Raw genomic sequence first — 22500 nt, forward strand, 5'->3', positions numbered from 1 at the left:
GAAAAAAGGCAAGCAGACAGGCAGGCAGACAGGAAAGCCGTCAGGCAGACAGTATATATACTTTTTTGACGAATGGCTCTGCTTGTAAAAGTGGGTAGGCAAAATGTGTGCGAACAGAGGCGTGTACACGAGGTTGTACACACACACACACACACACACACACACACACACACACACATACACACACACACACACACACACACACACACACACACACACACTGAAGACTCAGACGAGTCAGAGGGATGTTAGGAAGTATTTCTTCAGTCACAGAGTCGTCAGGAAGTGGAACAGCCTAGCAAGTGATGTAGTGGAGGCAGGAACCATACATAGCTTTAAGATGAAGTATGACAAAGCTCTGGATGAAGTGAAAGAGAGAGAGGACCTAGTAGGAATCAGTGAAAAGGCGGGGCCAGGAGCTGAGTCTCGACCCCTACAACCACAATTAGTTGAGTACACACACACACACACACACACACACACACACACACACACACACAGTGACCTATATACACAAATACACTGCCCGACGCTTACCAAAGGAAAGTTGTGGAGACAGAATTCCTCGACGCTTTCTATACAAGGCTGAGGTAGCCTCTTAGGTACATTGAAAACCACGTATATACCCTCAACACAAGGATACATACCTTGAAAATATATATACACTCAGTGTATATACACAGTATATACACTGAGAATCTCTATTTTAGATATTAAAGTCTCCTTGACTGGTAGTGTTGAGGTGACCTGCAGCGTAATGACCCTGGAACTGGGGATCAAAGACTGTGTACACAAACCAGACTAACACCGCCAATACTCAAAGATTATATCATGTGAAGAAAGATCTTAGGAAAGCAAGAGTCTGAAGAGGGAAAAATCTTTTTAAAATGCATATTTTTTGTGAGAAAACTTAATTAGCATCACTAGGCTCACGAATTTCTTAAAGCCAAGACTGGAATACTTGTGGGTGGTACTTACAGCAGGGTATGAGGGTGGGTTGGTGGGTCTGTGGGTTGGTGGGTTTGTTGGTTGGTGGGTCTGTGGGTTGGTGGGTCTGTTGCTTTTTGGGTCTGTTGGTTGGTGGGTCTGTGGGTTGGTGGGTTTGTTGGTTGGTGGGTCTGTGGGTTGGTGGGTCTGTTGCTTTTTGGGTCTGTTGGTTGGTGGGTCTGTGGGTTGGTGGGTCTGTTGCTTTTTGGGTCTGTTGGTTGGTGGGTCTGTGGGTTGGTGGGTCTGTTGGTTGGTGGGTTTGTTGGTTGGTGGGTCTGTGGGTTGGTGGGTCTGTTGCTTTTTGGGTCTGTTGGTTGGTGGGTCTGTGGGTTGGTGGGTCTGTTGGTTGGTGGGTTTGTTGGTTGGTGGGTCTGTGGGTTGGTGGGTCTGTGGGTTGGTGGGTCTGTTGCTTTTTGGGTCTGTTGGTTGGTGGGTCTGTTGGTTGGTGGGTCTGTTGGTTGGTGGGTTTGTTGGTTGGTGGGTTTGTTGGTTGGTGGGTCTGTTGGCTGGTGGGTCTGTGGGTAGGGGGTCTGTGGGTTGGTGGGTCTGTGGATTGGTAGTTCTGTGGGTTGGTGGGTCTGTGGGTTTGTTGGTTGGTGGGTCTGTGGGCTGGTGGGTTTGGTGGTTGGTGGGTCTGTGGGTTGGTGGGTCTGTGGGTTGGTGGGTCTATGGGTTGGTGGGTCTGTGGGTTGGTGGGTTTGTTGGTTGGTGGGTCTGTTGGTTGGTGGGTCTGTGGGTTGGTGGATCTGTGGGTTGGTGGGTTTGTTGGCTGGTGGGTTTGTTGGTTGGTGGGTCTGTGGGTTGGTGGGTCTGTGGGTTGGTGGGTCTGTGAGTTTGTTGGTTGGTGGGTCTGAGGGCTGGTGGGTCAGTGGGTTGGTGGGTCAGTGGGTTGGTGGGTCTGTGGGTTGGTGGATCTGTGGGTTGTTGGGTTTGTTAGTTGGTGGGTCTGTGGGTTACCTGGAGGTTACCTGGAGGTTATTCCGGGGATCAACGCCCCCGCGGCCCGGTCCACGACCAGGCCTCCCGATGGATCAGGGCCTGATCAACTAGGCTGTTACTGCTGGCCGCACGCAGTCCGACGTACGAGCCACAGCCCGGCTGATCCGGCACTGACTTTAGGTATCTGTCCAGCTCTCTCTTGAAGGCAGCCAGGGGTTTATTGGCAATTCCCCTAATGCTTGATGGGAGGCTGTTGAACAGTTTTGGGCCCCGGACACTTATGGTGTTTTCTCTTAGTGTACCAATGGCGCCCCTACTTTTTATTGGCGGCATTTTGCATCGCCTGCCCAGTCTTTTACTTTCGTAGGGAGTGACTTCTGTGTGCAGATTTGGGACCATTCCTTCCAAGATTTTCCAAGTGTAGATTATGATATATCTCTCCCTCCTGCGTTCCAACGAGTACAAGTCAAGTGCTTCCAAGCGTTCCCAGTAGTTAAGGTGCTTGACAGAACTTATACGTGCAGTAAAGGATCTCTGTACACTCTCTAGATCTGCGATTTCACCTGCTTTGTATGGAGATGTTAATGTACAGCAGTATTCCAGCCTAGAGAGAACAAGTGATTTGAAAATGATCATCATGGGCTTGGCATCTCTCGTTTTGAAAGTTCTCATTATCCATCCTATCATTTTCTTTGCACGTGCGATCGTGGCACTGTTGTGATCCTTGAAAGTGAGATCCTCAGACATTACTACTCCCAGGTCCCTTACATTATTTTTCCGCTCTATTGTATGGCCGGAGTCAGTAGTATACTCTGTTCTAGTTATTATCTCCTCCAGTTTTCCATAACGGAGTAGTTGGAATTTGTCCTCATTGAACATCATATTGTTTACCGTTGCCCACTGGAAAACTTTGTTTATATCTTCTTGGAGGTTAACCGCGTCCTCAGCAGATGACAGCCTCATGCAGATCCTAGTATCATCCGCAAAGGATGATACGGTGCTGTGGTGTATACCTCTGTTTATGTCTGATATGAGGATAAGGAATAAGATGGGGGCGAGTACTGTGCCTTGTGGAACAGAGCTCTTCACTATGGGTTGGTGCGTCTGTGGGTTTGTGGGTTGGTGGGCCTGTGGGTTGGTGGGTCTGTTGGTTAGTGGGTCTGTGGGTTGGTGGGTCTGTGAGTTGGTGGGTCTGTGGGTTGTGGGTCTGTGGGTTGGTGGGTCTGTGGGCTGGTGGGTCTGTGGGCTGGGGGGTCTGTGGGTTGGTGGGTCTGTGGGTTGTTGGCTTTGTTAGTTGGTGGGTCTGTGGGTTGGTGGATCTGTGGGTTGATGCGTCTGTGGGTTGGTGGGTCTGTTGGTTGGTGGGTCTGTGGGTTGGTGGGTCTGTGGGTTGTGGGTCTGTGGATTGGTGGGTCTGTTGGTTGGTGGGTCTGTGGGTTGGTGGGTTTATTGGTTGGTGGGTCTGTGAGTTTGTGGGTTGGTGGGTCTGTGGGTTGGTGGGTTTGTTGGTTGGTGTGTCTGTGGGTTGTGGGTTTGTTGGCTGGTGGGTCTGTGGGTTAGTGGGTCTGTGGGTTGGTAGGTCTGTGGGTTGGTGGATCTGTGGGTTGGTGGGTCTGTTGGTTGGTGAGTCTGTGGGTTGGTGAATCTGTGGGTTGGTGGGTCTGTGGGTTGGTGGGTCTGTTGGTTGGTGGGTCTGTGGGTTGGTGGATCTGTGGGTTGGTGGGTTTGTGGGTTGGTGGGTTTGTTGGTGGGTTTGTGGGCTGGTGGGTTCGTTGGTTGGTGGGTTTGTTGGTAGGTGGGTCTGTTGGCTGGTGGGTCTGTGGGTTGGTGGGTCTGTGGGTTTGTGGGTTGGTGGGTTTGTTGGTGGGTTTGTGGGCTGGTGGGTTTGTTGGTTGGTGGGTTTGTTGGTTGGTGGGTCTGTTGGCTGGTGGGTCTATGGGTTGGTGGGTCTGTGGGTTGGTGGGTTTGTTGGTTGGTGGATTTGTTGGTTGGTGGGTTTGTTGGTTGGTGGGTTTGTTGGTTAGTGGGTCTGTGGGTTGGTGGGTCTGTGGGTTGGTGGGTCTGTGGGTTTGTGGGTTGGTGAGTTTGTTGGTTGGTGGGTCTGTGGGTTGGTGGGTCTGTGGATTGGTGGGTCTGTGGGTTGGTGGGTTGGTTGGTGGGTCTGTGGGTTGGTGGGTTGGTTGGTGGGTCTGTGGGTTGGTGGGTCTGTGGGTTGGTGAGTTTGTTGGTTGGTGGGTCTGTGGGTTGGTGGGTTGGTGGGTCTGTTGGTTGGTGAGTTTGTTGGTTGGTGGGTCTGTGGGTTTGTGGGTTGGTGGGTCTGTGGATTGGTGGGTCTGTGGGTTGGTGGGCTTGTTTGTTGGTGGGTCTGTGGGTTGGTGGGTTTGTGGGAATGTGGGAGGGTGCACAGGGAGGGTACGCAGGGAGGGTACGCAGGGAGGGTGCACAGGGAGGATAGGCAGGGAGGGTGCACAGGGAGGGTGCACAGGGAGGGTGCACAGGGAGGGTACACAGGGAGGGTGCACAGGGAGGGTACAGAGGGAGGGTGCACAGGGAGGGTGCACAGGGAGGGTACACAGGGAGGGTGCATAGGGAGGGTACACAGGGAGGGTACACAGGGAGGGTGCACAGGGAGGGTACGCAGAGAGGGTACACAGGGAGGGTGCACAGCGAGGGTGCACAGGGAGGGTGCACAGGGAGGGTACACAGGGAGGGTGCACATTGAGGGTACACAGGGAGGGTGCACAGGGAGGGTACACAGGGAGGGTACACAGGGAGGGTACACAGGGAGGGTGCACAGGGAGGGTACACAGGGAGGGTGAACAGGGAAGGTGCACAGGGAGAGTACACAGGGAGGGTGCACAGGGAGGGTACACAGGGAGGGTGCACAGGGAGGGTACACAGGGAGGGTGCACAGGGAGAGTACGCAGGTCACAGGGAGGGTACACAGGGAGGCTGCACAGGGAGGGTACACAGGGAGGGTACACAGGGAGGGTGCACAGGGAAGGTACGCAGGGAGGGTGCACAGAGAGGGTGCACAGGGAGGGTACGCAGGTCACAGGGAGGGTACACAGGGAGGGTGCACAGGGAGGGTACGCAGGGAGGGTGCACAGGGAGGGTGCACAGGGAGGGTGCACAGGGAGAGTACGCAGGTCACAGGGAGGGTGCACAGGGAGAGTACGCAGGTCACAGGGAGGGTACACAGGGAGGGTGCACAGGGAGGGTACACAGGAAGGGTGCACAGGGAGGGTACGCAGGAAGGGTGCACAGGGAGGGTGCACAGGGAGGGTACGCAGGTCACAGGGAGGGTACACAGGGAGCGTGCACAGGGAGGGTGCACAGGGAGGGTGCACAGGGAGAGTACGCAGGTCACAGGGAGGTTACGCAGGGAGGGTGCACAGGGAGGGTACACAGGGAGGGTGCACAGGGAAAGTATGCAGGTCACAGGGAGGGTACACAGGGTGCACAGGGAGGGTACACAGGGAGGGTACGCAGGTCACAGGGAGGGTACACAGGGAGAGTACGCAAGGAGGGTGCACAGGGAGGGTACACAGGGATGGTGCACAGGAAGGGTACGCAGGTCACAGGGAGGGTACGCAGGTCACATGGAGGGTGCACAGGGAGGGTACGCAGGTCACAGGGAGGGTACACAGGTCACAGGGAGGGTACGCAGGTCACAGGGAGAGTACGCAGGTCACAGGGAGGGTGCACAGGGAGGGTACGCAGGTCACAGGGATTGTACGCAGGTCACAGGGAGGGTACGCAGGTCACAGGGAGGGTGCACAGGGAGGGTGCACAGGGAGGGTACGCAGGTCACAAGGAGAGTACGCAGGTCACAGGGAGGGTACGCAGGTCACAGGGAGGGTGCACAGGGAGGGTACGCAGGTCACAGGGAGGGTACGCAGGTCACAGGGAGATTACGCAGGTCACAGGGAGGGTACGCAGGTCACAGGGATAGTACGCAGGTCACAGGGAGGGTACGCAGGTCACAGGGAGAGTACGCAGGTCACAGGGAGGGTACGCAGGTCACAGGGAGGGTTCGCAGGTCACAGGGAGAGTACGTAGGTCACAGGGAGGGTACGCAGGTCACAGGGAGAATACGCAGGTCACAGGGAGGGTACGCAGGTCACAGGGAGGGTGCACAGGGAGGGTACGCAGGTCACAGGGAGGGTACGCAGGTCACAGGGAGAGTACGCAGGTCACAGGGAGGGTGCACAGGGAGGGTACGCAGGTCACAGGGAGGGTACGCAGGTCACAGGGAGGGTACGCAGGTCACAGGGAGAGTACGCAGGTCACAGGGAGGGTGCACAGGGAGTGTACGCAGGTCACAGGGAGGGTAAGCAAGTCACAGAGAGGGTGCACTGGGAGGGTACGCAGGTCACACGGAGGGTACGCAGGTCACAGGGAGAGTACGCAGGTCACAGGGAGGGTACGCAGGTCACAGGGAGGGTACGCAGGTCACAGGGAGGGTACGCAGGTCACAGGGAGAGTACGCAGGTCACAGGGAGGGTGCACAGGGAGGGTACGCAGGTCACAGGGAGGGTACGCAGGTCACAGGGAGAGTACGCAGGTCACAGGGAGGGTACGCAGGTCACAGGGAGGGTGCACAGGGAGGGTACGCAGGTCACATGGAGGGTACGCAGGTCACAGGGAGAGTACGCAGGTCAGAGAGGGTACGCAGGTCACAGGGAGATTACGCAGGTCACAGGGAGATTACGCAGGTCACAGGGAGGGTACGCAGGTCACAGGGAGGGTACGCAGGTCACAGGGAGAGTACGCAGGTCACAGGGAGGGTGCACAGGGAGGGTACGCAGGTCACAGGGAGGGTAAGCAAGTCACAGAGAGGGTGCACTGGGAGGGTACGCAGGTCACACGGAGGGTACGCAGGTCACAGGGAGAGTACGCAGGTCACAGGGAGGGTACGCAGGTCACAGGGAGGGTACGCAGGTCACAGGGAGGGTACGCAGGTCACAGGGAGAGTACGCAGGTCACAGGGAGGGTGCACAGGGAGGGTACGCAGGTCACAGGGAGGGTACGCAGGTCACAGGGAGAGTACGCAGGTCACAGGGAGGGTACGCAGGTCACAGGGAGGGTGCACAGGGAGGGTACGCAGGTCACATGGAGGGTACGCAGGTCACAGGGAGAGTACGCAGGTCACAGGGAGATTACGCAGGTCACAGGGAGGGTACGCAGGTCACAGGGAGAGTACGCAGGTCACAGGGAGGAAAGTGTGCCTGGTGTAAGGGAGAGTGGCGTAATAAATTTTCTTTTTCTTGTACTCAACTTTCACAGTGGTCAGGCAGTGGGCGGGTGAAAGCAGCGTGGCTAGTGAGTGGATGGGTGACCGCGAGAACGCGGATACGGCATGACACGTGAGGGAACACTGGCCAGGAGCTATGACTCGACCCCTGCAACGACTATTAGGTAAGTACTGCAGTAGGCCTACTCGCCCATGCTAGGCAGGTCTCACACCCACACAACTACCCGTCCAGCCTATATTTATAAACGGCCAAAGTTGCCTTAATGAACCTACTAGGGAGTTTGTTCCACTCATCTACAACTCTATTGCCAAACCTGTACTTCCCTATATCCTTTCTAAGTCTAAATGTGTCTAACTTTAATCCATCGCTGCGAGCCCTCCCTTGTATCTGGCACTCTCAAACAAAAGAATATTGTCGAGCACACACCACACACAATGGAGGCAGGATCCATACATAGCTTTAAGAAGAGGTATGATAAAGCTCATGAAACAGGGAGACAGTGGACCTAGTAGCGACCAATGTAGAGGCAGGGCCAGGAGCTATGACCCGACCCCCTGCAGCCACAATTAGGTGAGGTGAGTACACACCTGTAACCATAAATAGGTGAGCATGCGCGCACGCACGCACACACACACACACACACACACACACACACACACACACACACACACACACACACACACACACACACACACACACACACACACAAGGAAATCGATTGGGAGAACTTGGAGCCACATGGGGGCCAAGATACATGGAGGGCTAAGATGATGGAGGTGGTACTGGAAAACTTCATGTACCAACACGTAAGGGACACTACAAGAGAAAGACGAGAGGATGAACCAGCAAGACTGGACCTAGTATTCACCTTGAGTAGTGCAGATATTGAGGACATCACATACGAACGACCCCTTGGGGCCAGCGATCATGAGGTTTTAAGCTTCGAATACACAGAGCTACAAGTGGAGGGGGAAGCAGGAAGGCCAGGACGAATGAAGCCAAACTACAAGAAAGGGGACTACACGGGAATGAGGAACTTCCTGAACGAGGTTCAGTGGGACAGAGAACTGGCAGGGATGCCAGTTAATGAGATGATGGAATATGTAGCAACAATGTGCAAGGAGGCTGAAGAGAGGTTTGTACCCAAGGGTAACAGGAATAATGAAAAAGCCAGGATGAGCCCATGGTTCACCCAAAGATGCAAGGAGGCAAAAACCAAGTGTGCTAGGGACTGGAAGAAATATAGAAGGCAAAGGACCCAGGAGAATAAGGAGAGCAGTCGTAGAGCCAGAAACGAATATGCACAGATAAGAAGGGAGGCCCAACGACAATATGAAAACGACATAGCAGCGAAAGCCAAATCTGACCCGAAGCTGTTATGCAGCCACATCAGGAGGAAAACAACAGTCAAGGACCAGGTAATCAGGCTAAGGAAGGAAGGAGGAGAGACAACAAGAAATGACCGTGAAGTATGTGAGGAACTCAACAAGAGATTCAAAGAAGTGTTCACAGAGGAGACAGAAGGGGCTCCAGAGGGACAGAGAGGTGTGGCACATCACCAGGTGCTGGACACGGTACACACAACCGAGGAAGAAGTGAAGAGGCTTCTGAGTGAGCTAGATACCTCAAAGGCAATGGGGCCAGATAACATCTCTCCATGGGTCCTGAGAGAGGGAGCAGAGGCGCTATGTGTACCCCTAACAACAATATTCAATACATCTATCGAAACAGGGAGATTGCCTGAGGCATGGAAGACAGCAAATGTAGTCCCAATCTTTAAAAAAGGAGACAGATATGAAGCTCTAAACTACAAACCAGTGTCACTGACATGTATAGTATGCAAAGTCATGGAGAAGATTGTCAGGAGAAGAGTAGTGGAACACCTAGAAAGGAATGATCTCATCAACAGCACCCAACATGGTTTCAGGGATGGGAAATCCTGTGTCATAAACCTACTGGAGTTATATGACAAGGTGACAGCAGTAAGACAAGAGAGAGAGAGGGGTGGGTGGATTGCATTTTCTTGGACTGCAAGTAGGCGTTTGACACAGTACCACACAAGAGATTAGTGCAAAAACTGGAGGACCAAGCAGGGATAACAGGGAAGGCGCTACAATGGATCAGGGAATATTTGTCAGGAAGACAGCAGCGAGTAATGGTACGTGGCGAGGTGTCAGAGTGGGCACCTGTGACCAGCGGGGTCCCACAGGGGTCACTCCTAGGACCAGTGCTGTTTCTGGTATTTGTGAACGACATGACGGAAGGAATAAACTCTGAGGTGTCACTGTTTGCAGATGACGTGAAGTTGATGAGAAGAATTCATTCGATCGAAGACCAGGCAGAACTACGAAGGGATCTGGACAGGCTGCAGACCTGGTCCAGCAATTGGCTCCTGGAGTTCAATCCCACCAAGTGCAAAGTCATGAAGATTGGGGAAAGGCAAAGAAGACCGCAGACGGAGTACAGTCTAGGGGGCCAGAGACTACAAACCTCACTCAAGGAAAAAGATCTTGGGGTGAGTATAACACCAGGCACATCTCCTGAAGCGCACATCAACCAAATAACTGCTGCAGCACATGGGCGCCTGGCAAACCTCAGAACAGCATTCCGACATCTTAATAAGGAGTCGTTCAGGACCCTGTACACCGTGTACGTTAGGCCCATATTGGAGTATGTGGCACCAGTTTGGAACCCACACCTAGCCAAGTACGTAAAGAAACTAGAGAAAGTGCAAAGGTTTGCCACAAGACTAGTCCCAGAGTTAAGAGGTATGTCCTACGAGGAGAGGTTAAGGGAAATCAACCTGACGACACTGGAGGACAGGAGAGATTGGGGGGACATGATAACGACTTACAAAATACTGAGAGGAATTGGCAAGGTGGACAAAGACAGGATGTTCCAGAGACTGGACACAGCAACAAGGGGATACAGTTGGAAGCTGAAGACACAGATGAATCACAGGGCTGTTAGGAAGTATTTCTTTAGCCACAGAGTAGTCAGGAAGTGGAATAGTTTGGGAAGAGATGTAGTGGAGGCAGGATCCATACATAGCTTTAAGCAGAGGTATGATAAAGCTCATGGTTCAGGGAGAGTGACCTAGTAGCGACCAGTGAAGAGGCGGGGCCAGGAGCTTGGACTCGACCCCTGCAACCTCAACTAGGTGAGTACACACACACACACACGCACAGGGAGAAACAAGGAACCAGGGATAATACATAACAGCAAAGAGGCGGACCAGCCACAGAGTCGTTAGGAAATCTTGACCAATCTTGAGGTAGCGAGTGGAACGAGTTAAGACTGGGACGAGGGAGGAGGCAAACCCCGTACACAGTTTCAACACCAGATACGACATGACACCAGAGGTCAGGCATCGGTGAAGCTGCTATTGAACAGAGGAGAGGCAGGGCTGGAAGCTGTAACTTGACCTTAAATTCAACTAGGCGAGTACAACTAGGGGAGTAGAGCTAGGTGAGTACAACTAGGTGAGTACAATTAGGTGAATACAATTAGGTGAGTACAGGTAGGTGGGAACAGCCAGGTGAAAAGCGGAAGGAAATGATGGAATGTCTGCTAGGAGAACGCCGGGATGCTGAGAGAAACTTGTAGAGGAGAGGAAGGAGATGAGACAGTCCGTCACTCATACACATCTGCAGACATTATTATTATTATTATTATTATTATTATTATTATTATTATTATTATTATTATTATTATTATCATTATTATTATTATTATTATTATTATTATTATTATTATTATTATTGTATTTAATACAGCATTTAGTGGACTGGGAAGCAACCGGGTTGAAATAAGAGGATGGATAAGGTTCAACTGCTTGTATCAAGAACCCCTCATCTATTTCAAGGAACCTGTCTTCAAAGAAGGAAGGAGAAGAATGAATGATATAGAGGTAAGTAAGGAATTGAAAAAATGCAGTTCATGGAGGTATTTGCCATGGAAACAAGGGAATGATGTGCACCAACGGTGCCTGGACACCAACAACGGTGCCTGGACACCAACAACGGTGCCTGGACACCAACAACGGTGCCTGGACACCAGCAACGGTGCCTGGACACCAACAACGGTGCCTGGACACCAACAACGGTGCCTGGACACCAACAAAGGTGCCTGGACGCCAACAACGGTGCCTGGACACCAACAACGGTGCCTGGACACCAGCAACGGTGCCTGGACACCAGCAACGGTGCCTGGACACCAACAACGGTGCCTGGACACCAACAACGGTGCCTGGACACCAGCAACGGTGCCTGGACACCAACAACGGTGCCTGGACACCAACAACGGTGCCTGGACACCAACAACGGTGCCTGGACACCAACAAAGGTGCCTGGACGCCAACAACGGTGCCTGGACACCAACAACGGTGCCTGGACACCAGCAACGGTGCCTGGACACCAGCAACGGTGCCTGGACGCCAACAACGGTGCCTGGACACCAACAACGGTGCCTGGACACCAGCAACGGTGCCTGGACACCAACAACGGTGCCTGGACACCAACAACGGTGCCTGGACACCAGCAACGGTGCCTGGACACCAACAACGGTGCATGGACACCAACAACGGTGCCTGAACACCAACAACGGTGCCTGGACACCAGCAACGGTGCCTGGACACCAGCAACGGTGCCTGGACACCAACTACGGTGCCTGGACACCAACAACGGTGCCTGGACACCAACAACGGTGCCTGGACACCAACAACGGTGCCTGAACACCAACAACGGTGCCTGGACACCAACAAAGGTGCCTGGATACCAACAACGGTGCCTGGACACCAACAACGGTGCCTAGATACCAACAACAGTGCCTGGACACCAATATACCAACGCTACCTCAACAATAACACCAATGGTGGCTGGACAGTAACAATGGTGGCTGGACAGTAACAATGGTGGCTGGACAGTAACAGTGGTGGCTGGACAGTAACAATGGTGGCTGGACAGTAACAGTGGTGGCTGGTCAGTAACAATAGTGGCTGGACAGTAACAATGGTGGCTGGACAGCAACAATGGTGGCTGGACAGTAACAATGGTGGCTGGACAGTAACAATGGTGGCTGGACAGCAACAATGGTGGCTGGAGAGTAACAGTGGTGGCTGGACAGTAACAATGGTGGCTGGAGAGTAACAGTGGTGGCTGGACAGTAACAATGGTGGCTGGACAGCAACAATGGTGGCTGGACAGCAACAATGGTGGCTGGACAGTAACAATGGTGGCTGGACAGCAAGAATGGTGGCTGGACAGTAACAATGGTGGCTGGGCAGTAACAATGGTGGCTGGACAGCAACAATGGTGGCTGGGCAGTAACAATGGTGGCTGGACAGAAACACTGGTGGCTGGACAGTAAGAATGGTGGCTGGACAGTAAGAATGGTGGCTGGACAGTAAGAATGGTGGCTGGACAGTAAGAATGGTGGCTGGACAGTAACATTGGTGGCTGGACAGTAACATTGGTGGCTGGACAGCAACAATGGTGGCTGGACAGTAAGAATGGTGGCTGGACAGTAAGAATGGTGGCTGGACAGTAAGAATGGTGGCTGGACAGTAAGAATGGTAGCTGGACAGTAACAGTGGTGGCTGGACAGTAACAATGGTGGCTGGACAGTAACAATGGTGGCTGGACAGCAACAATGGTGGCTGGACAGTAACAATGGTGGCTGGACAGCAAGAATGGTGGCTGGACAGTAACAATGGTGGTTGGACAGTAACAATGGTGGCTGGACAGTAACAGTGGTGGCTGGACAGTAACAATGGTGGCTGGACAGTAACAGTGGTGGCTGGTCAGTAACAATAGTGGCTGGACAGTAACAATGGTGGCTGGACAACAACAATGGTGGCTGGACAGTAACAATGGTGGCTGGGCAGTAACAATGGTGGCTGGACAGCAACAATGATGGCTGGACAGTAACAATGGTGGCTGGACAGCAAGAATGGTTGCTGGACAGTAACAATGGTGGTTGGACAGTAACAATGGTGGCTGGACAGCAACAATGGTGGCTGGACAGTAACAATGGTGGCTGGACAGCAAGAATGGTGGCTGGACAGTAACAATGGTGGCTGGACAGTAACAATGGTGGCTGGACAGTAACAATGGTGGCTGGGCAGTAACAATGGTGGCTGGACAGTAAGAATGGTGGCTGGACAGTAAGAATGGTGGCTGGACAGTAACAATGGTGGCTGGACAGTAACAATGGTGGCTGGACAGTAACAATGGTAGCTGGACAGTAACAATGGTGGCTGGACAGTAACAATGGTGGCTGGACAGTAACAATGGTGGCTGGACAGCAGCACCACATACAGTGAAAGCAGGAAGCTACCAAACAAACTGGACACACCAAAATCACAGAGACCTGGCAGTGTGTAATATTGCGTGTTGTTAGAAGTGAACCCTAGGTTCGGTATTACTGAACCTCATACCATCTACTTTTAGGCTAACGGAGAAGAAAATGGAGAGGCGGAGAGTAACTGGAGATGTCAGTTGTCATTAAGAGACTTAGCATAAATTTACATACTCACATAAATCTGTTGAAAGAGCTTGAAACACACTGATCAGGAGAACAGAGATGAGTTAGTGGACTGTATGTTGTTGTGCTGTAAGGGGTCGTCTGGCAATGTACTTCACGGGAATGCCTGTACATGTGTAGTCCGTATACCCTACTCCTGTACATATGTAGCCCTTATACCCAGAGTCGTATCCTTCGTTCAGATCAACGTTATATGGGCGTCTAGGAATCCATCCTTCTACACTCACCCTCACGGCCATGCCATTGACCACTGGCAAACCAGCACGCCCACACCAGGATGCCCACGCCAGCACGCCCACACCAGGACGCCCACACCCACTAACGTTCACCCTGTGAGATGCCACAGCCCTTAACTACACGTAAACAAGATTCCCGCTCATGCACCAGATATATTGCGAAGGGTCAAGAGGTCGTTATACGGATTACACAGGATTATAATCCGTGTGTTATACGGATTACACAGGATTATAATCCGTGTGTTATAAGGATTACACAGGATTATAATCCGTGTGTTATACGGATTACACAGGATTATCATCCGTGTGTTATACGGATTACACAGGATTATAATCCGTGTGTTATACGGATTACACAGGATTATCATCCGTGTGTTATACGGATTACACAGGATTATAATCCGTGTGTTATACGGATTACACAGGATTATCATCCGTGTGTTATACGGATTACACAGGATTATAATCCGTGTGTTATACGGATTACACAGGATTATCATCCGTGTGTTATACGGATTACACAGGATTATAATCCGTGTGTTATACGGATTACACAGGATTATCATCCGTGTGTTATACGGATTACACAGGATTATAATCTGTGTTTTACGGATTACACAGGATTATAATCCGTGCGTTATACGGATTACACAGGATTATAACCCGTGCGTTATACGGATTACACAGGATTATAACCCGTGCGTTATACGGATTACACAGGATTATAATCCGTGTTATACGGATTACACAGGATTATAATCCGTGTGTTATACGGATTACACAGGATTATAATCCGTGTGTTATATGGATTACACAGGATTATAATCCGTGTGTTATATGGATTACACAGGATTATAATCCGTGTGTTATACGGATTACACAGGATTATAATCCGTGTGTTATATGGATTACACAGGATTATAATCCGTGTGTTATAAGGATTACACAGGATTATAATCCGTGTGTTATAAGGATTACACAGGATTATAATCCGTGTGTTATACGGATTAAACATGATTATAATCCCGTATAATCCGTATAAAACACGGGATTAATGAAGGCATTAGCCAGCTTAATCTCCAGTAGATTTCCCAGCACCTTAAATCACACTGAAAACGAGAGAGAGAAATCTCATCTTGCTTCACAAAACAGTTTGATAGATCACGTCTGTTTTTCCTAGTAGTGACAGGGATTGTAATCAACTTCTTGCAATTTATTCAACTTAAAGTCGAATTGTGATTGTTATAATAATAATAATAATAATAATAATATTTATTATTATTATTATTATTATTATTATTATTATATTTTTGGAAACTGCAAAATGAGGAACTAGAAATGATTTTGCTTATTACGAGGAAGCGCTAAAATCGTAGGGAGGGTCATGGGAATGAGGACGGGAGTGGGTTGATTCGAGAAAGGGGATTTGTAGCAGTATCGATATATTACGTTTTTTTTTTTTTTTATCAAGGCTAAGCCTTCCCTCCATCCTCCATCCTTCCCTCCAACATTCTGTCTTGTTTCTCCATCGTGCAGTCTTCCTCCATCTCCTGTCTTCCTCTCCTCCTGCTCCTCCTCACCGCTGCCTTCAGTACCTTCCTTCCTCAGGTCAAATATATTTCCACAAGACTTTACCAACGACTTTCCTGGAGGGTTTTTGTCCACTCTCCTTATTGTATCTCTTTGTTTTTCTTATGTCTTTGTACGTAGTCTTGCTACGTCCTTGTAGGTAATCTTGCTACGTCCTTGTAGGTAATCTTGCTACGTCCTTGTAGGTAATCTTGCTACGTCCTTGTAGGTAATCTTGCTACGTCCTTGTAGGTAATCTTGCTACGTCCTTGTAGGTAATCTTGCTACGTCCTTGTAGGTAATCTTGCTACGTCCTTGTAGGTAATCTTGCTACGTCCTTGTAGGTAATCTTGCTATGTCCTTGTAGGTAATCTTGCTACGTCCTTGTAGGTAATCTTGCTACGTCCTTGTTAGTAATGTCTAATGGATGAAAGACACTGAATGTCTGGATTGAGTTTGAAGTCTATTGACTAGACGAGGGGTTATTAAGCCTGTATGTTACAGGTCGGCTACTAGTTATGGATGCACACACACACACACACACACACACACACACACACACACACACACACACACACACACACACACACACACACACACACACACACACACACACACAGCGATCAGTGAAGAGGCGAGGCCAGGAGCTCAGACTCGACCCCCGCAACCTCAACTAGGTGAGTACACACACACACACACACACACACACACACACACACACACACACACACATACACACACACACACACACACACACACACACACACACACACACACACACACACACACACACACACACACACAGCGATCAGTGAAGAGGCGAGGCCAGGAGCTCAGACTCGACCCCCGCAACCTCAACTAGGTGAGTACACACACACACACACACACACACACACACACACACACACACACACAGAGCCTCCTACCGTGACTTTATACCTACCTTGACCGTAACAACCCGCTGCCGTGACCCCAACTACCACCTCAACATTCGTGGTGCGAGATTCTTCAGCCCGTTACCAGCAGATATTATCTGAAATATTGCTGGAACAAGTTTAGAAATCTTCAATAGGAATCTGGCTTTTACCCTCCGTCAGGAGCCAGATGAACCAGGCTGTGATGAATATGTCAGATTATATGTAAGATATTTGAGAAGCACTTAGTGTATACCTGGAGTTTACCTAGAGAGGGTTTCGGGGGTCAACGCCCCCGCGGCCTGGTCTGAGACCAGGCCTCATGGTAGATCAGGGTCTGATCAACCAGGCTGTTACTGCCGGCCGCACGCAAGCTGACGTACGAACCACAGCCCGGTTGGTCAGGTACTGACTTTAGGTCAGTATATATATACATACATACATATATATATATATATATATATATATGGTAGTTGTAAATGAAAGCTAAACACGCCTTTTCCTTCTTATTTCTCCTGCCACCTTCCTTCTTCCCCCTGCCTCTGTTTCCTCCCTTGCACAAACACCCTCCAAGGGCGCCTCCAGCCTCCCTAAGGGAGATCTCCAGGTTGAGTTTTCCAGTTGTTGTTCTCTTTTTATGTTCCCTTTGACTCTCTTGCCTTTGTTTAGTCATCTTGCGGTAGTGGTGGTTGTTGGTGATGGTGGTGATGGTGGTGGTGGTGGTTGGTGGTGGTGGTTGGTGGTGGTGGTGGTGATGGTGGTGGTGATGGTTGGTGGTGATGGTGGTGATGGTTGGTTGTGGTGGTTGGTGGTGGTGGTTGGTGGTGGTGGTGGTGATGGTGGTGGTGGTGGTTGGTGGTGGTGGTTGGTGGTGGTGGTGGTGATGGTGGTGGTGGTAGTTGTTGGTGATGGTGGTGATGGTGATGGTTGGTGGTGGTGGTGATGGTTGGTGGTGATGGTGGTGATGGTTGGTTGTGGTGGTTGGTGGTGGTGGTTGTTGGTGGTGGTGGTGATGGTGGTGGTGGTGATGGTTGGTGGTGGTGGTGATGGTTGGTGGTGATGGTGGTGATGGTTGGTTGTGGTGGTTGGTGGTGGTGGTTGTTGGTGGTAGTGATGATGGTGGTGGTGGTTGTTGGTGGTAGTGATGATGGTGGTGGTGGTTGTTGGTGGTAGTGATGATGGTGGTGGTGGTTGTTGGTGGTGGTGGTGATGGTGGTGGTGGTGGTTGTTGGTGATGGTGGTGATGGTGGTGGTGGTGGTTGTTGGTGATGGTGGTGATGGTGGTGGTGGTGGTTGTTGGTGATGGTGGTGATGGTTGGTGGTGGTGGTTGTTGGTGATGGTGGTGATGGTTGGTGGTGGTGGTTGTTGGTGATGGTGGTGATGGTTGGTGGTGGTGGTTGTTGGTGATGGTGGTGATGGTTGGTGGTGGTGGTTGTTGGTGATGGTGGTGATGGTTGGTGGTGGTGGTTGTTGGTGATGGTGGTGATGGTTGGTGGTGGTGGTTGGTGGTGATGGTGGTGATGGTTGGTGGTGAAGGTTGGTGGTGGTGGTTGGTGGTGATGGTTGGTGGTGATGGTGGTGAAGGTTGGTGGTGGTGGTTGGTGGTGGTGGTTGGTGGTGATGGTGGTGAAGGTTGGTGGTGGTGGTTGGTGGTGATGGATGGTGGTGAAGGTTGGTGGTGGTGGTTGGTGGTGATGGTGGTGATGGTTGGTTGTGGTGGTTGTTGGTGATGGTGGTGATGGTTGGTTGTGGTGGTTGGTGGTGGTGGTTGTTGGTGGTGGTGGTGATGGTTGGTGGTGAAGGTTGGTGGTGGTGGTTGGTGGTGATGGTGGTGATGGTTGGTGGTGGTGGTTGGTGGTGGTGGTTGGTGGTGGTGGTTGGTGGTGGTGGTTGGTGGTGGTGGTTGGTGGTGAAGGTTGGTGGTGGTGGTTGGTGGTGATGGTGGTGATGGTTGGTGGTGGTGGTTGGTGGTGGTGGTTGGTGGTGGTGGTTGGTGGTGAAGGTTGGTGGTGGTGGTTGTTGGTGATGGTGGTGATGGTTGGTGGTGGTGGTTGGTGGTGATGGTGGTGAAGGTTGGTGGTGGTGGTTGTTGGTGATGGTGGTGATGGTTGGTGGTGGTGGTTGGTGGTGGTGGTTGGTGGTGATGGTGGTGAAGGTTGGTGGTGGTGGTTGGTGGTGGTGGTTGGTGGTGGTGGTGGTTGGTGGTGGTGGTTGTTGGTGATGGTGGTGATGGTTGGTGGTGGTGGTTGGTGGTGGTGGTTGGTGGTGAAGGTTGGTGGTGGTGGTTGGTGGTGATGGTGGTGAAGGTTGGTGGTGGTGGTTGGTGGTGATGGTGGTGCTGGTGGGTGGGGGTGGTTGGTGGTGGTGGTTGGTGGTGAAGGTTGGTGGTGGTGGTTGGTGGTGATGGTGGTGAAGGTTGGTGGTGGTGGTTGGTGGTGGTGGTTGGTGGTGGTGGTTGGTGGTGAAGGTTGGTGGTGGTGGTTGTTGGTGATGGTGGTGATGGTTGGTGGTGGTGGTTGGTGGTGGTGGTTGGTGGTGGTGGTGGTGAAGGTTGGTGGTGGTGGTTGGTGGTGGTGGTTGGTGGTGGTGGTTGGTGGTGGTGGTTGTTGGTGATGGTGGTGATGGTTGGTGGTGGTGGTTGGTGGTGAAGGTTGGTGGTGGTGGTTGGTGGTGGTGGTTGGTGGTGGTGGTTGTTGGTGATGGTGGTGATGGTTGGTGGTGGTGGTTGGTGGTGGTGGTTGGTGGTGAAGGTTGGTGGTGGTGGTTGGTGGTGATGGTGGTGAAGGTTGGTGGTGGTGGTTGGTGGTGGTGGTTGGTGGTGAAGGTTGGTGGTGGTGGTTGTTGGTGATGGTGGTGATGGTTGGTGGTGGTGGTTGGTGGTGGTGGTTGGTGGTGGTGGTTGGTGGTGAAGGTTGGTGGTGGTGGTTGGTGGTGATGGTGGTGAAGGTTGGTGGTGGTGGTTGGTGGTGAAGGTTGGTGGTGGTGGTTGGTGGTGATGGTGGTGAAGGTTGGTGGTGGTGGTTGGTGGTGATGGATGGTGGTGAAGGTTGGTGGTGAAGGTTGGTGGTAATGGTAATAAGTGGTGGTAGCGGTAGTGATGGTTGGTGGTGCTAGTAGTAGTGGTGGTAATGGTAGCTGGTGCGAGTGGTGGTGATACTAGGTGGTGGTGGTGGTGGTGGTGGTGGTGAAGATTGGTGGTGGTAATGGTTAGTGATGGTAGTGGTGATGATGCTATGTGGTGGTAGTGGTGGTGATGCTAGGTGGTGGTAGTGGTGGTGATCCTAGGTGGTGGCAGTGGTGGTGATGCTAGGTGGTGGTAGTGGTGGTGATGCTAGGTGGTGGTAGTGGTGGTGATGCTAGGTGGTGGTAGTGGTGGTGATGCTAGGTGGCGGTAGTGGTGGTGATGCTAGGTGGTGGTAGTGGTGGTGATGCTAGGTGGTGGTAGTGGTGGTGATGCTACGTGGTGGTAGTGGTGGTGATGCTAGGTGGTGGTAGTGGTGGTGATCTAGGTGGTGGTAGTGGTGGTGATGCTAGGTGGTGGTGGTGATGCTATGTGGTGGCAGTGGTGGTGATGCTACGTGGTGGTAGTGGTGGTGATGCTAGGTGGTGGTAGTGGTGGTGATGCTACGTGGTGGTGGTGGTAGTGGTGGTGATGCTAGGTGGTGGTAGTGGTGCTGATCCTAGGTGGTGGTAGTGGTGGTGATGCTACGTGGTGGTAGTGGTCGTGATGTGCTAGGTGGTGGTAGTGGTGGTGATGCTAGGTGGTGGAAGTGGTGGTGATGCTACGTGGTGGTAGTGGTGGTGATGCTACGTGGTGGTAGTGGTGGTGATGCTAGGTGGTGGTAGTGGTGGTGATGCTAGGTGGTGGTAGTAGTGGTGATGCTAGGTGGTGGTAGTGGTGGTGGTAGTGGTGGTAATGCTAGGTGGTGGTAGTGGTGGTGATGCTAGGTGGTGGTAGTGGTGATGGTAGTGGTGGTGATGCTAGGTGGTGGTAGTGGTGGTGGTAGTGGTGATGCTAGGTGGTGGTAGTGGTGGTGATGCTAGGTGGTGGTAGTGGTGGTGATGCTAGGTGGTGGTGGTGGTGGTGGTAGTGGTGGTGGTAGTGGTGGTGGTAGTGGTGGTGATGCTAGGTGGTGGTAGTGGTGGTGATGCTAGGTGGTGGTAGTGGTGGTGATGCTAGGTGGTGGTAGTGGTGGTGGTGGTAGTGGTGGTGGTAGTGGTGGTGGTGGAAGTGGTGGTGGTGGTGGTGGTGGTGGTGGAAGTGGTGGTACTGGTGGTGGTAGTGGTGGTGGTGGTAGTGATGGTAGTGGTGGTGGTGGTGGTAGTGGTAGTGGTGGTAGTGGTGGTGGTAGTGGTGGTAGTAGTGGTGGTAGTAGTGGTGGTGGTAGTGGTGGTAGTAGTGGTGGTAGTAGTGGTGGTAGTAGTGGTGGTGGTAGTGGTGGTAGTAGTGGTGGTAGTAGTGGTGGTGGTAGTGGTGGTAGTAGTGGTGGTAGTAGTGGTGGTGGTAGTGGTAGTGGTGGTAGTGGTAAACAAGACACAAACACACAAGAAAAACACTCTTCGTAACCCAATTTTTTTTTTTTTTTGGTAGTGGGAGAGGGGAAGGAGGGGAGGACACAGCTCTCGGTTCCCCCTCACCCCTCCACTTCCCCCTCACCCCCCCCCCACTTCCCCACGTGCAGGGGAGGGGGGAAAATAACAAGCATCATAAACCGTGAAAAAGGTGGGCGCTTGAAGACAAGGTGGGCTGGTAGTGGACCAGAGGACCCACTGCAACACTCCTTTCTCTGCAGCCTCATTTTCTCCCTTTTCCTCCTTTTTCTTTCAGGTTTTAGCAGAGAGACGGGATCCTCGTCTTCCTCCTACGCCCCTTTTTTTCTTCTTACCCTTTTAGGTGTTAACAGAGACAAGGGCCAAATACAATCTTCTACCTATTATTGTAAGCTGATCCTCTCCTTAATGTTAATGTAAGTAACTCTGTTTACCTTATTCCTTGTATATCCTGTTATTTTAACTGTTTTGTACATAGCTGAGTTACACAGCTGTTTTAGCTTTTAAAGTTTAAGATATTACAAGGGGCCACAGTTGAAATAATTCACTCGTTGGGTCTTCCTTAAGACACAGTACTTGTCTGAAGAAAGCTCTGTTCTTCACTTCCTTCACACATGCGGGTAGCAGTAACAGCCTGATTGATCAGGCCCTGAACCCCCGGGAGGCCTAGTCAAGGACTGGTCCGCAGGGGCTTTGACCCCTGGAATACCCTCCAGGTATACTCACCTGCAGTTACAGTGCCACTACATTCACCTCACTCACCTGCAGAGTGCCAGTCACTTCACCTCACTCACCTGCAGAGTGCCAGTCACTTCACCTCACTCACCTGCAGAGTGCCAGTCACTTCACCTTACCTGTCAGTTGGCACTAGCAACGCGCAATGTTGCGGAAGCCTCTGATGAAATTACCATTGGTAGTTCGTCAAGGAAATTACCTGTCTCTGAATACTGCCATGAGATGAGTCATTCAGCAGTGCCGGCACTATGGTGAAAGTGGGGCTGCCCATGACACCATGGTAGGCCATGGATACAGTGACCACACTGGCTTACCGTGCTGCAACACTGTGTTGAAACAACATTTTGAAACACACGGGGAGTAGCTCTCTCACTCCAAACACACACACACACCTGACACACTAGGAGAAGCTCTCTCACTTCACACACACACACACACACACACACACACACACACACACACACCTGACACACTAGAAGCTCTCTCACTCCACCCACACATACCTGACACACTTGGGGAAGCTCTCACTCCATACTCACACACCTGACAAACCAGGTGTAAGTATGGAAAATATCAGCCACACTACCTCAAATCCACAGTCCGTTCAGAGCAGGAAAGATGATAACCAGATATCTTGGGTATCGTATAAAAAGATAGCCAGGGAAGGGTTCCAACACTTGGGTATCGTCAGAAAAAGGGTAAACAGGGAAGGGTTCAGCTTACCATGGAGAGCCTTGAGGTACGCCTTTCCAGCCGTGATGAGGGTT

At 51.7% G+C, this 22500-nt stretch overlaps 1 protein-coding gene across 1 annotated transcript in view; it reads right to left on the reverse strand.

Annotated features, from left to right (window-relative positions):
- IRSp53 (Insulin receptor substrate 53 kDa) overlaps nt 1-22500 on the reverse strand; it is a 188073-nt gene that overhangs the window by 95657 nt on the left and 69916 nt on the right. The window contains exon 2 of the mRNA XM_070096465.1: nt 22457-22500. This exon is cut by the window's right edge and continues 32 nt beyond it. The gene's annotated coding sequence lies outside the window, so the exon portion shown is untranslated. The remainder of the gene's footprint in view (nt 1-22456) is intronic.

The sequence above is a fragment of the Cherax quadricarinatus genome, chromosome 4 (assembly GCF_038502225.1).
Source record: "Cherax quadricarinatus isolate ZL_2023a chromosome 4, ASM3850222v1, whole genome shotgun sequence".
NCBI lineage: Eukaryota > Metazoa > Arthropoda > Malacostraca > Decapoda > Parastacidae > Cherax > Cherax quadricarinatus.